The following is a 15,693-nucleotide window of genomic DNA, read 5'->3' on the forward strand; positions in this document are numbered from 1 at the left end:
GCAAGCTGAGCTGACTGGGAAGTCATACATCTTTAACACAAAGTAAAAAGGAAAAGAAAAGAAGGAAACATCCTTTAGTTACAGCAGACACCTTCCTCTTTCTTTGCAAAGTGTCCTGTCAGCATGGCTGACCTCATGCCACTTTTCAACACCATTTGAAAAAGTAGGAAATTTTTGTTGTCTTTTTTTCAGAAGTTAATATTAGGGAATTCGTGGCCTGTAAAGAGAGTGTTTCAGGCTTCTAGAAGAGCTTCTTTCTCTGGTGGGATCAGCTATGAAAGTGGTGTAGACTACAGATTATTCCCTGCATAGGCCACTGGATCTCAATGGGGTGCCCTGGAAGGTAAGTTAAAACTAGGGCATCAATATCCATCCTGGCCTGGGATAACATAGTCCAGCCTGATATGACCTTTCATGTCTCTTACACTCAGTATCTTTCCATGAAAATCCTTACAACAACAGGACCCCTTTCAGCCCCATTTCAAGAAGTCCCCTCAACCTAGTCTTGGGGACTTCAAGTGTAGGAGGCCTAGTAATAGCTTCTTATAGCATTTTAAAAGTGTGGAAGGACTGGGAGACCTGCTGGACTTTCATTATACAACCATTTGAGCTCATAGTGCACACACTCCATGAACACAGCCTCAGTGCTCAGTCAAGGACGGCCAAAAATGACTGAAGATCACAGATGGGAATTCCTAGGTCAGGCTTATCAGACCAACATCAAATTCAATAAACATTATTTGTACAACTCACACTTCAGTCAATACTACAGACTGTGGTATCCCAAATTCACATAGTTATTTATATGACAGAATCATCTTGACACCTCAGATCTACTGGAGATCCAACCTATTCAATCTTAGCTTTTAAACTGAATCCCATTTAACTATGTGGTCCTAGCCTTTGGCTTTCCCTGTAATCAGTAGTAGGAAATAAAAAGCATTTCCAATCATTGCTGGACTCTGATGATTACAGAGCTCAGCTGACTACACCCCTATCACAGATGATTCAGTTAAGTGTCTGTACAACCAAGTTAGGGGTGAATAATGTTAGCTACTAATAGACTTTTCTAATCAGTGGGCTAACATCTCACTGGAGCAGGTAAGGGTGCAGGGAAGACCTGGAAATTGCAAGACAGCCTTTCAAAGTTCTGGAAAAAGCCAGAGCCAGTCTTGTGAACTGGGAACGTGACAAATGCATGCCTGCAATTACCAGCTCCTCCAGTGCCCCATGAAACAGAGCTGGTGGATAATTTTTGTAAATGAACAGGATCGCACCACAGAAATAACTTGCATATATCATTCATCTTCTCAGGAAAATGACCCAGCAAACCTCTGAGTATTTGCTAATCTGTCAGGTATTTAACATGAGGCAATCCAGCCTGGTACTTAGTACGTCATAATAAATAGTAATAAAGGAGGAGACCTTGCTGTGAAAAGTTTACAGTGTGAATGAGCTGGGGAGGAGTACTAAATTCATACCTTGCATATAAGTAATTTTACTGTGAATTCTGTGATTCCACCTCTCCTGAGCCAGGAAGCCATAGTTGACAATTCTTTTCCTGACTTGTGGTCTGATGGCAGGTTTCTAAGACCGTATTTTACATTAAGGGCAGGTGCCAATGCAATGTATTGTTGTGTCACTGCGTATAATAAAGATGGGTGCTTTCTTCTATTTCTTGGAGGTTATTTGCATTCCTAATCAGACACCAAATTTGGCTGAGCAAATTTGGGAGTCCCGAGGATGAAGCAGAAATTTAATTGCTTAAAATGTATCAAGTTGCCATATTTTGTTTATTTCCTGAGATTCAATTACGAAAATTGACAGTCTGCAACTCCAAATTGCATGACAACTGTTGAACTTACAGTCTCACAAGGATAACCACCCCAGAGCACAACACACGTCGCTCCACTACCATAAATTAATTTAAGCTGCCAGTAATTGAAAGGGCAGAATAAACTCCACACCTCCTTTATTCTCTAACTGATATAATGAGGATGTCATTCTATTGTCTCTAGGGTGGGATCTTTTGCCACCTCTGTTGTTACAGCTTTTTTCTAGACACTGTGGGCAGAAATCTGGTTTCACTTCACAAAATCTCTCTGTGCCCTTACCAGTTTGTTCGTCCTTGTCAAATCAGGATTTCACACACTGTTTTCTGCACATTCCTTAATCTTAGCAAAAGTTTCGTTTCCCCAGCCCACTGCCATTGGCTATTAGTCTGGCACAAAACTCAAGCTCAAAATGAAAAAGATAAACCAGAGAAAAGACAGCAGACACTGTTACTATTGCTCTGCTTTCTCTTGTCACGCTATCAAAATATGCTTAATAACACCATAGTGTTATTGGTGAGCCAGAGAGACAAACAGGTGTATCTCATCATGCCTTATAAATATTACCTATAGCTGAAGTATTCTATATCTACCCATTAGTGGTTCCAAAATTCACCATAGCAATAGAGAGAGAAACATTTCATTGTCTACTGGATACAAACCAGCAATAACAACATGGTATTAGCAACTGTGGATATTACTGACCAACAAGGTGACAGACAACACCTATATGCTCCAAGCTTTGACTCTTGAAAGCAAAAGAAAAAAGTCCTAAAATGACAATTCAAAATTTTACACATTAATAATATTTTATCTCTATCTCTCTCTCTCTTTCTGTATATATATATATACCTATCTATCTACATATGAGGGCATCTTCCTAAGATCTTAGTTATCTGATGGAATTTTAGCATTTTTGCCTATTTGGTATCAGCAAAGTAATGAAATTTAGCTTGTTTAGAAAAGAGACAAAATTATTTTGCACAGAAAGACAAATGTTTTAAAATGTAATGAAATACTGTCAATTTGTTTAAAAATTTTTACTGGCAGATTCTGGCTTCTATGGGTGAAAAACTCTCTTTTGTGGTTTAGAAAAGAATGATTTTCCTCTTAGCGTTCAAATTTGCATGCCAATATACTTTGCATATAATTTACATACCATACTGTATCACAATCACTTTGTCTCTTATTGTAAAATCCAAGATCAGCTTCTAGCATTTCATAGCTAGGATTATTAAAACATTTTGTTAAGTCAAGTCTGAAGATGAGCTTTCAGCCTGATGCTCCTGGAATTGCATACTAATGTGCAGGAAAGGTGATCATCTGATTCAGGCATTGGATTGGGCACTGAGTCCAGTCCCAAAATTCTTACATGTCTATTTTCAAATTTGGACAATCTCATTTAGTATTTTTACAACTCAGATCCTTATTTTTAACATAAGATAAATGAAAATTTTTATTCCCTTCCTTTTTTAATCTTGCCTTTTTGAGTGATTATCTGTAATCACTCAAAGGCACAGTTTTTCTGTCACTCTGTGTGTGGGCAGGTACCCAGTGAGATACCAATTCTGTCTAGAAAGCATTACTGAAATGCCCCCATTGATCAAAACTACTCAGCCTTTTTTTCAACTAAATGATTTATGCAAAAAAATAACAATTTGCTACAGGATGATTTTTTTTTCCATAGATCCCCCGTTTTAGGGAAACTGAATAGGGTTTTTTTTGTTTTTCATATGAAAGACATGATTTTTGGTTAAAGTTCAGGTAACAAACTTTTACCACCACCTTCAGTTTAGTGTCACAGCACTCCTATGGGAAACCAAATCTTCACCACTCAAAACAAGGATCTCAGTATGAACCAGGAGCTATGTTGAACACGTACCTGTCCCAGTTCTCATGAGATATCTGGAATAATAAAATATCTACAGAAAATGAAACAATTCCAGGAGACCATTAACCAGTGTAGCTGATGAGGTATAGCCCACATAGAACAGCAGTGTAGAAAATCAGGGTCTTCCTCCTTCTGCACAAGGACCTACACCTATACTCTATTCTGGGTCCTCATTGTTGTGTTTCTAGCATGAAAAACTAGGAAAAGACTTTATTACATACATAGCAAACCAGCAATGCTCCACAGGATCAAAAAGCTCTGCAGTGTGCAGAGCCATACCCTGATGCGCACTGCTATGTGTATATATGATACTTTTATGGGAAAAGTCAGAGCACACATCCTGAAGCTTCCTGTGATGCTTCTATAATGTGAAGCCCTAACCCAGCTGAGGGCCATGAAGCACCTGAAGCCTCTTCTTTACCTGTGGCAAAAACCCAAGCACATTACTTAATGCAGTGTATCTCAAACAGCTAAGATAGGTTCCAGAGATTAGGTGTGTGAGTAGTCACATTGCACTGGATAAACTGCTTGCAAGTGGCACTGTATTATTTATCTCCAGATACTACCTTAAGCCGTATCATGGCTTAATGCTTCTCTAATCAATAGATCATCATTGTAATCTGTCTACTTAAACTCAAAATCAGCATTTCAGTAGAAGCTGAAAATTTGATCTCTTTTCTTAAATATTAATCTATTGTAGCCACAGTTACCTGTATATGAAGAATTCCCAATTCTCTCCATGATGAAGCAGTTGCTATTCACTGTAAAATTAACAGCAAAACGTGCAAGAATGTGAAGTGAATAAAGAAGAACTTGGATAAAGTTGTGCTGCCTAACCTCAGTGCAGAATGCTACTATTAATGCTGCAGAACATGAACTTTGCAAAGTCACGTTAGTGTCTTGGGAAAAAGCAAAGAGAAAAAAGGTAGCTCTGGTCCTAAGCACCACTCCGGTCAAAGGGGTAACAGTTAAGAGGGGCCATTAACACTCTCAGGTGTACATCTTGATAGTGCACAGGTAGCACTAGAAGAATGGGCAACTATTTTAGGAACAAATAATGGGATTTCCCTGAAAATATCTAACTACCTTACGTTATCTGGCATCTGTGTGTGCCAGACACCTGTATGCTGCTGAATACCCATCTGCTATATACTATATATGTAACATACATTTCATTTTCTTTTTTTTTTTTTTTAGCTTGGCAAACTAGTTGATTAGGAAGATGAATTCTCTGAAAAACATTTTGGGCAAAGATGCCAGCACAGATTGTACAGTAAAATATATCAGGTCTGCCAATAGATGCACACCATGCTCGGCAGGCTGTTTATATTTGCCTCTCAATGATTTATTGCAAAAATTACTGGAATTCTGACATAGTACAAGCCATGTCTTCATATTTCTATTTGGTATAGATTTGATAATGAAGGGATGCAACCCCGTCAACAAGCAATATTTGTATTCTAGCTATTCTTTTTTCTAGTCAGTAAGAATATCCTTTCTTTCAGAGCAGTGTCTGCTTATCTTTCCTTTCTACTCTCTTGTGCTACAGGCAATATGGCTGAATGCTGCTGATATAACTTTTGTCCAGTTCCAAGTCTAAAAAAGTTATCTTTTGTACGACAATTTCACCAGGAATTAACTAAACCTACTGATGGTATTTTGAGTTTTGAAAGGACTGAGTCACACATTGCATGTGTGCACACAGCCATCAGTAGCTAGATGAAACTGCCTAGGGTCAATTAGTATTCACAGCTCTGCTAGGTAGATCTCAAAAAACATCCTTCCATGGAAGGACGTATTCATATATATACATTCAGTTAGTTGAAAAATCAGTCCCTTAATGATATATTTACTTTTTAAAAAAGGTCATAACCCCCCTCCCTCCCCCCCAGAAGTACTAGGGAGGACAAGAGATTATGTACAACTACTGAGTTCAGTGATAAGAATGCTACTAAATAATGGCAAGACAGACACTTGACATTTTTTTTTTTTAGGATGGATCAGGTTTTTGTACTAGTGTTGAAAAATATCAAGAAATATTTTCAACTGAATATTTCAGCACACAAGTATATTAATTGAACATATTAATTGATACAGAAAACATAATACTCTCGCTTTTGGATGAGCTATGATACACTTTATTCACATGGTATGCTTTTTATGCTTTATATGTTCTCCAGTAACATCCTGACTCTTCAATTCAGTGCACAGTACATGAAACAGAAGTTAGCTCTTCTGGTTGTGCATATGCACGCACAGATACATAGATACACACACAAAACCCTAAAGCAACATACTGCACTTATCTTCTTCCCGTTTTTAGATCATACATATTTCATTAAGCTTCATGCAGTGTCTTCTGATTTATGGTAATTGTCAACAAAAGCAAAAAATGCCGACAATTTTAACCCTGCAGTACTGAGGATTTAAGTGGGATAAAATTAAAATGTTTAGGGGGAAAAAAACCCCAGAACACCCTCAGCCCCTGGGAGCCTGACCCTTGAGACGTTGTCAATTTTTTATTTTATTTTATTGTGTTTGTTGTCTGTAGAAGCAGATGCCAGCAGCAACATCTGATGTACCGGACACCTCCAGTGTTATCCCAGCATGCTCATGGCCTGGAGGATTTGGAGTGAGACTAATTTCCATATCAAACCCAATTTAGATGAAACATCTTGGTTTAAAAAAAAAGAAAAAAAAAAAGAAAGAAAAGAAAAGCCAGCGCATCAATAGCCCCTTGATTAGATTTTCATCTCCTGAGCAGACAAATATGAATATTTATTACCATGAATGCAGATTTCCCTCTTTCCATTGCTCTGATCTTGAATATTACCCACTGCTAATTTTTATGAAAATTTGAGCAACATAATGTTTTCACATAAACTGACAGTTCTTGAGATAATCCCGTTATTGTTTGGTGGGAAATGACAGTTTCTGCTTATTCATGTGTTAACGAGGGATTAAATATTGTTTTTCATCACCATAATCTAAGATGGACTGGAAATTAAAATTCGAACATTGTGCATTAGCAGAGCTTTGAGGACCAGAATTTGTTTGCATTCACTTAGTAAAGATCTGTAAATTAACAGTTTAACAATCAAGAGAAATCAGTATCATAAAACCAGCACTGGTGTTTGTAAAATGAAGTCATTACTTGCTAAAGGTAAAGAGTCAGAGAGAGAAATAGTTAGCAAAACGACATCCCTTTGCAAGAGCAAAGTGCACAGCAAACTGTTGTCTGCTGCAGTGGTCCCTGGGCACTAAATGGACTAGGTAATTTTTCTGTGGCAGAGAATCATGTCCCTTTTTCTTGTCACAGGTTCTGATACTCAAACACTTCATATGCTCAGATCACATTGAAAAATAGCTCCATGATGGATCTATCCGTAACACTAAAAGCACTTATACTGACCGAGGAGCTGTTTCCATGCATGCCAAAGTGCTGTGCTCGTGCCCTATCCAGGTCTTGGCATGCAGCACATAGATGCATATAGTTTTTTCCCTGAAATGGGTGTTTTGCTGGAGCTGCAGTATATAGCTATAAAGGATCAGTTATTCTTCATGCTTGTGCCTAATGCCCAGCAATGCAAATCAGTGATACCTACACATACCGAAGTGAAAATAAAGACCTATTAGTGACATTCTGTAGCTCATGAGCCATTACATTGTTTTTTCTACAGAAGCTTTGAGTCACAAATTCAGTTAAGTAGGTTTTCAATTCTGTTAAGAAAGCCCCAACATTTCCCTTTAATACTAGCCAAAGTGCAAATAAAACAAATTAGTTAGTGAAAACTAACAAAGCTTAGTCCAAGCAACCCAAATATCTGCCTAACCAAATACTGAAACTATCTTATCAGGATAAATCTTGCTGATTCCTAGAAAAAAGGAACAAAACTGAGCTTCAACAAAACTAATTTAATAGGAATCCTCATGCTTTCATTTAGAACCTTATTAAAAATATACTAAAATGTGATTTTATATGTATAGCATATAAAGCTTTACATCCTGAAGGGTGCGGAAGTGATGGACATGCAGCAGCACTACAGCAATGTTGCCTCGGAGGGTGGAAACTTAGCAATGTACAAGTGTAAAACTGTTCTGGGCAGGATGAATAAGAATGTGTTACCAAATCCTCAGCCTTCCCAGAAAGAGACCAGATCTTAGGTTTTACAGCCTAGAGCTAAGAAACCTACAATAAATGGCACAGCAATTCTCGCAACTACACGGAAGAAAAAAAGTCACTACCTGCAACTGAAGCTTGAATTCTGAAGAAAACACACACCTTTAACATCTGTGCTGCAAAGCAGACTGCACTGAAACTGCCTGCTGTCAATACTCGCTGGCCTGGATCTTAGACTTAGAAGCAAAATGCTCTGGAAGAGTACTAGTTGGCACAGGACATAATGTAAGTGACCATGCCAACAGCAAAACAATACAGAGGAATGTGAGGCCATGGCATGCTCTATGCCTGTTCTTGTTTATTTTACCAATGCAGATGTAAGTATAAGGCTCCTGATGCTAGGGATTCATACAGAAATGTTGGATGTCTGATGGCTTGCATCTTAGCCCAAGACACTTACTCTCCTGTGCTTATATAATGAGGAAGCATTCACTGTCCAGGATCTGAGAGAGAAAGGGCAGATAGACTGGGATATGCCACCTCTTCCTCTCCTCAAATAGTTAAATCTGTGTTTGAGATTGTTTGAAATCCACATTTTCCTGCCAGGATCAAGCTCCTGACTCTGGAGGTGGAAGAATCTCCCTTCTCACAATTTCTGACCAGCTCTATCATTCAAACTTCAGACAGTTAAACAGAAGCTAATCTTATAATTTCCTCAGCCAAATCATTCCACCACTGAAGATTCTGTTTTTCTTTCAGTCATAATGAACTGGCTGCTGGTAGAGAGAGGATGCTGAATTTCATGAATCAGTACAAACAATCACGTTTTCCTATATAAAAGTCCTGCATAAAAGGTCCTGCATATCTTCTTAACGAATATATCAAATGCAGACTGCCAAAACATACGGTAGATTATAACATTAATTTTTAAGCAGAATTACCATGCAGTTTGCTTAATGTAGTTGGTGCTAGTATCTAAGTCTCTTTCCTCTACAGATCTATAACAGATTGTAAAAGAAACCGCTTTAAAACCAAGAGCGTGACACGGCCTAAAACCAAGACAAATCCTTACAACAAACATATGCTACTTTTTAAATAGAACAATGTTAAAAAAGACAAAAAGGAACAACACTGGTAGGATACATAAGTTCCTGAAGCCACAAGGCAAACCGTATCTTGTTTCATTTTACATGATACTGAATAAAAATTGAATTGCTATAGTTGCCATGGCAACTGCCACATCACTTGGCACTTCTGCTCCTTTAAATCACACAGTGCTACTGTAAAGGAATTCATGAACCAACATGACACTTGAATACTTGTGCTTTTTATACTGTTTCAGGAGGAAAACATAAATCAATATAGATGGATAGTTGTCTCAGTAAATCAGGTTTGTTGTATTTTTCTTAACATTATAATCTCCTCATTTCCTTGTCGTGTTCTTTAGAAATTTATAAAGAAGGTGGAGGGCGTTGTCACAATCAGAGCACATGAAAAGAAATTACTGATGACACCTGATTTCCAAACTGAAGCTGTGACCTGTCATTCAGATGTCAAAATGACTCTGCTATGCAATATTCAAATCAAATACAAGGGATAAACATTGGAACTTTGCCCCTCAACAACCAGAGATGGTGTGATATGTGACAGTAGACAGTCTCAGCAGCATTCAGGCATCTCTTTAACTCTAAACTTATCGGTGTCTTAAAAGGAAAGTCTGACTATATACTTTAAGCTAAGTGTATTCTAAATATTCGCAGAGTTGGGGCCATGATTTTTATTGTTTTAGTATGTTCTGTATATAATATGCAGTCACAGAATGTATATGACAAAATAATCTAGTAAAATGATATACATATACTGTATATTTTTTGGTTTTATTTTGCTGTTTATTAACACTCTGGATGCAATTTATTTTAAAAGCAGCCCTCTAGTGGGCTATGTACTATAATGAATAGTTAATAAATAGCATCTAACATTATATCTAAGTTTTAGCTAAAATGCATTTTGCAAAAACATACAAGATCATAAATAAATGAGCCACAGAGCTTCATCATTCTCTTTGGAGAAATTCAATGTTCTGTTTAGCTGTATTCCTTAAAGCTCTTGAAGCATTACTTCAAAACACTACTCTATAGCTAACTTCTGATTAGCATCACTTCAGTATACATGTTTACATGTATACAAAGCTGTAACAGTGAGATATTATTCCCTGTCAGTAAAACTCCATAAAACTAGTATATTACTGGTAGCATTTTATGTAAAATATAATATATGATTTTTTTAGGGTTACGCCACAGCTTTAGAATTTATAATTTGAGGGATGGAGGGTAAGGGGATAAGGTAAATTTTCCTCATTGTACCTTCACCAAGCATATTTCTAGGACTGCATACCTTAAATTTTCATTTAATGTTATTTTTCTTAGTTGTATATATAGCCTTAAAGTTACATGCCTTAAAGCAAAGAGACCATCTGTGACCTGATGTATACCTTGCCCATAGCAACATAAGTTGCTCCAAAACACTGTCCTCCTGAAAATCTCTGCTCAACTGCTAATCAACACAGCCACAGTGGTCAGCAAAGCCAAAAGCAAGAGCTGTCTGATGGATCTCCAGTCCCAGATTTCACGCAACAGGAAAAAAATTAATTTGCTGATCTCCAAGCCATAGGTTTTGTAGGAAAAGATGCTGAAAGCAGGCTCATGGAAAAAGCCTTCCCTGGTGTACTCTGGTCTAAGACTGTTTACACTGTAAGACAGAGGTATATTAACTTGTATTCACCTGTGCTCCAGTTCAGCCTAATTAGTTCTAGTAAGAGGAGGGTAGGTTTCAATGGAAGTTGAAAAACTTAGTTCTGACTTGGGTTAACACTTGAGTATTTATGTGTGCACAGCTGCTGATCCTACACTGTGTCAGTGTCAGAGCTGCCTTATCTGAGTGAGGATGCAGCATCCCCTCTTATCCCAGAGTACCTCTGGGCTTCAGATAAAGAGCATTTGCTGATTGCCAAGATGCCTTTTTAAGAAAAGCAGATGGAGTACATCCCAGGCTCATTTGGCCTTCACAAGCCAAAAGCCAACTCCTGGCATTCTATCTAGTAGCTGGAAAAGATCAGAGAAAAATAATGCCTCATTCTTCAACAACTGCAAATCATTAGTCAGGTTCTGCACTCATTTTTTTTAAATGAATTTCCATACAATTCTGGGCAAAATCTGGATACACAGACATTAATGACAAATTCTGGCAACATTAAGGAAGATACTAAGTTAAAAATCTGACTCTGGCCTCAAAAAGGTTTGCACATCACTGGAAAGTCTGCCTTATCATGTCCTCTAGATTCACTAGAATTTTTAAATGCAGTTTTCTTTATGCAACATCAACATAACTCCACACCTATCAAAATATCTCTAAATGAGAATATCCTGAAACATGTCAAAATATCACTACTCTATTTTAGAATATCTAGAGGTAAGACTGTCGCACATATATTTTGGGTTGTTTCCATTTGGTTTAGAAAAAGTATTCTCATTCTTATGTCTAATATATGAGAAACATGGTTCAAATCCAGTTCTAGTGATCAGTGTATTATGTACAACCCTATTAGGAAACTGAGATTTAATTTAAAATAACATATTCCGGAGTGGGTGCTGTTTTACCAGCTCAAGACATAAACGGTGCCATTACCTTGGTTTGTTTCAGGCCTCAATTCAGGTAATTTGTTATTCAAATCACAGACTCTTAGCATCCAAAACCTGATTCGAATCATTACCCTTTCTTGAGCCATTGGAGAGCCTGACTTGTTATCTGAAATTGTGGCTGAAAACTAATTTCAGTCAAAAGCTGGATAATCAATTATCTTTTCCATGCCATAGTAACTGGATTTGAACCATTATTTGAATTTTTCTTAAACTGAACCAAACAGCCAATCTCAGCATGGAACTGAAAAATACTCTGCTTTTATGGCAGTACAAAAGTACTTATGTGAAGAGAAAGAAGTGGTTAAGCTCCTAAAGGATATGACCTCGGTGCAAGGCTGAGGTTCATGGTGCCTGCTGAGCTTCCTCAGGCTGAAGAGCAGCACCTGAGCACAAGTCCAGCTGGACCAACATTTGCATAATACTTGGGCTCCCGACCCTGCTGAACACTGAACTCAGCAGCAGTCAGGTGGAACTGCGCTGCTACTAAGCAGGATTTCCCTTCATGTGAGACCAAATGCTGCTCCAAAGATCTTGCAGGGGCGCTCAGCTGTGCAGAGCAACAAATTCAACTCTTTTTTTCTGAAAAATGCAGTGGTCCACATCAAGTTGGAAATAGGAGAACGGAGTTGTGGTCCTGCTTTATTCAGTATTTTTACCACTACTATGCCTCTCATTATGCAAATATACATATAGATAAACAACACATTCGTACCCTCACACACACTCAACTAGAGGAGGTTCTTGAAATTCTGAAGATAATCTTAGGACTTCAGAGATCTACTTCATGTGTGGAGGATCAAAAGAAAATATCTCAAGGACAACAGAAGCTTCATTGTACCTGAATAAGCAAAAGGTGAAAAGCTCATGATGAATTTGCGTGGCACAAACACCACGCATCCAATGACTCAAACAAATCTTGGAAGTCTACCACATAGGACTTCTAGAGCTGTTATAGGCATTGTAAAACTCCAAATAAAAAATAAAAATTTTAGGAAATATAATCCAGAGGTAGTGAGGTCTACAGTAGTGCACACATCTGCGGGACTTCAGTGTTGGTACTGTTTTCCACTACAGCAGAGTTATTCCTGTTTTCCTGATATAACAGCCTTCTTACAAAGAAAACAGGTGCCAAAATAATCAGCACGTTGAGTGATACACAACACGTCATCCTCCAATCCAACTCTCTGGATCCCTGCAATGTTTTATATTCTGCTGGCAAATGTCAAATACTGAGATGTATGCACTGTGGAAGCAGCAATAAGGGTCTTTTCCACAGTGACCTGACAGAAAGCCCTGTTTACCCACTGTCCAGACAATGTTTTGCACTGCATCATCCACATCTTCCCATGAAACATATAGAACTTTCAAGTCAACATCCTGACACATGAGCAGCTTCTGATGTTTCGTCTTAGGAACTCATTTTTAATCCTGCTGAAGCAGAGCAGCTGGCCTCAGCTCCATCAAAAAACCCAAAACCTCACTGAAGCTGTGGAAATCTTTTATATAACTTAAGGATGATAAACTGTATTGTAACTGCGGCAGACTCCAGACCCATGTTGATAATGACAACATAGCACTTGTTTATGCAGTGACATAAAAGCAATTTATCAGCCCTTCCCAGACTTGACTGAATGGCTCAGTAAGCTTGATGTGAATTTTATAATCTGTTGTTGCTTTTGAAATGCTTTTCTTGAGACAGAGAGAGAAAGCAAGAGATCGGAGAGCTCAGAGAAGTGTTTTGTTCTTTACAGGTGGAGAGAGCTTCCTTATACCACATCCAAGGCCTGGGTAGTCATTGATGATTACACATTTCTTACTAACGCAGAAATACGTTTATCACAGATCAACACCTAAACCTGATTCCACTGTCCAGAGCAGCACATGAATTATTGCTGAGCTTAGAACAGTTCCTGCATTTGTTTATACAGTGGCTCCATTTGCCACCAGTATCTCAGCTATATTTCTCTTGAACTATTTCAGATATGAAACTTGCCATGCAAAATCCTTTTTATTTTACAGTCCTGCAAGTGAAGTTTACATATCCATTAACTTTGTCATGAATGTCACCTACTGTCCAAACAAAAAAGCCATTTCTCATTCTGAAACTGAAGAGTTTTTTCTAAGTACTTTTGATTTGAACATCTTGACTTTGATTTAGTTACCATTACATATAATACCATTTCTACTGTAAAAATAAGGAATAGAAAACCTCATTTAACATAAAGCTCCTTCAGTATGTTAAAATACGTACTTTCTATTATTTTAACACCGTTAAACACCACAGTGAGTCAAAAACAGTGCAAACATGGATTAACATAGATTTAACCTGAAATAGCCTGAGTCTGATACCCTATCAACAAAGAAACAGATTGGCTACAGCACTCCTTCATTTTTCATGTAGGTGAGACTGCAGAAAGGTATTCATTATGTACACAATCATATCTGATAAGACTTAGAAAGGGGAATGTACACAGCTGGGAGAATTCACATCCAACAAAATATATAAGCAGCTGAATAAATGCAGGAACATCACCTTAATGTTCCAAATCACTTGGTTCTCTTGTGGCTGATCATCATATCTCAGATGTAACATGGAATATATTTAGACCAAACTGTCTGCTTCCCTTTAGTTAATTTATTTTCACTTTTTGCCTTCTAAGAATGCATACTGGGCAGACTGTAAGGTACAAACTTCTGTCAAAGTATTAATCCAAGTAGTATCACCAGGTTTTCTTTTACAGCTATGATAGCCTAAACATATGGACATGAGTTCTCCAATGCCTTTTGCTAAACCAAGCACAAGAAACAGACTGGGGAGATGTCTAGCCTAAGAATTTGTCTATTTTTTACAGTTCTATCAGCTGTTCTTAAAAAAAAAGCTAGGAAGTCCTCAAGGTTCTATCTCCAGTACATCTTTATACTACCATGGTTACAACAACCACATTAATACAATGTGGATTAATGATGCATTAAACGGGTGACAACTGCTTGCATTTCAAGCATCCACCAAAAGTGCTTTCTTTCCCCATTGACCACATACAAGAAAACAATTCGTTTAAGAGTAAGCATCTGAAGTGAAGTGGGCATTCCTTTTCCAGCTGACACTGAAGTCAACTAGAATCCATTCAGTGGCTGGAATAGGACAAAATATATGGAGGCATTTCATTAGCATGAGGAGTGCTGTTGTGTAAAATTTTACTTGATGGGGCTTCCATAGTCTGTGACACAGTCCTGGTTCTCCTGTTATTTAGAAGAAAGGGCTTGTGGATAAGCCAAATGCAAGTTTCACTCTGGCTTGAAGGCAGGACACAGACTGAGGCATACAGCCATGCTACAGGTTATACTTCCCAGCTCTTAAGGTTATGCACCCTTGAAACCTCAACTGGTGTAAACAGCTTCAGTTAAGGAGATATGCTGGTTTCCATTTTCTGATGATTTCACCTACATTTGTTTTCAAGTTTTAATTATAGCTTTGACCCTAAGCATCAGTGTTGGTACCTCTTCAGGAGCACTTCTTTTAATAATGTGAATAAAGTTACACAAAGAACCTCAGAAATCCTGGCTAAATTCTCAGGCAAGAACTGATAAAAGTGATAAATAAAAAAAAAAATAAATCAATTAAAAAAGAAAAAAACTTAAATTCCTTCTGTATATTACAAGTTATTCATTCATTGTTCTTAATACTGAGAATAATGTAATCATAATAAAAAGGCTCTGTGAGCATTCACCACTAGCAAAATTACTGAAATGAAAAGGAAAAAAAAAGATAACTGTGTACACAAAATTAGCACGAGAATTAGCAATCACAGTGGTTCATACAAGTTCTTTAGCAGATCGCATCGTCTTTATTAATAAATGATGAACTGTTTAGTGCAGTTTTTGCTTAGTGATATCACCATAATAACAGACACATTTTATTTATGTTTCAAGTTACATCCAAAATAAGCAAGTCATTCACTGTCAGATTTTGTCTAACGTCGGAAGACACTTTACCCCAAATTTAAGCTTTCATTGATCTAGATGAGATGGCACTCCATCAAAACCAAAGGGAATAACATCACGAATTCAGTTGCTGTGCTCATCTTTGGGGATTTTGTTACCGTGATACAACAAAGGAAAAACCTGCTTTTCTTAAAGACGGCTGCACTTTTC

General features: G+C 37.7%; 1 protein-coding gene across 1 annotated transcript in view; it reads right to left on the minus strand.

Moving 5' to 3' along the window:
- Nucleotides 1–15,693, minus strand: part of PTPRN2 (protein tyrosine phosphatase receptor type N2) — a 659,546-nt gene that overhangs the window by 220,487 nt on the left and 423,366 nt on the right. The gene's annotated exons all lie outside the window — the stretch shown is intronic.

The sequence above is a fragment of the Melopsittacus undulatus genome, chromosome 1, assembly GCF_012275295.1.
Source record: "Melopsittacus undulatus isolate bMelUnd1 chromosome 1, bMelUnd1.mat.Z, whole genome shotgun sequence".
NCBI classification, from domain to species: Eukaryota; Metazoa; Chordata; class Aves; order Psittaciformes; family Psittaculidae; genus Melopsittacus; species Melopsittacus undulatus.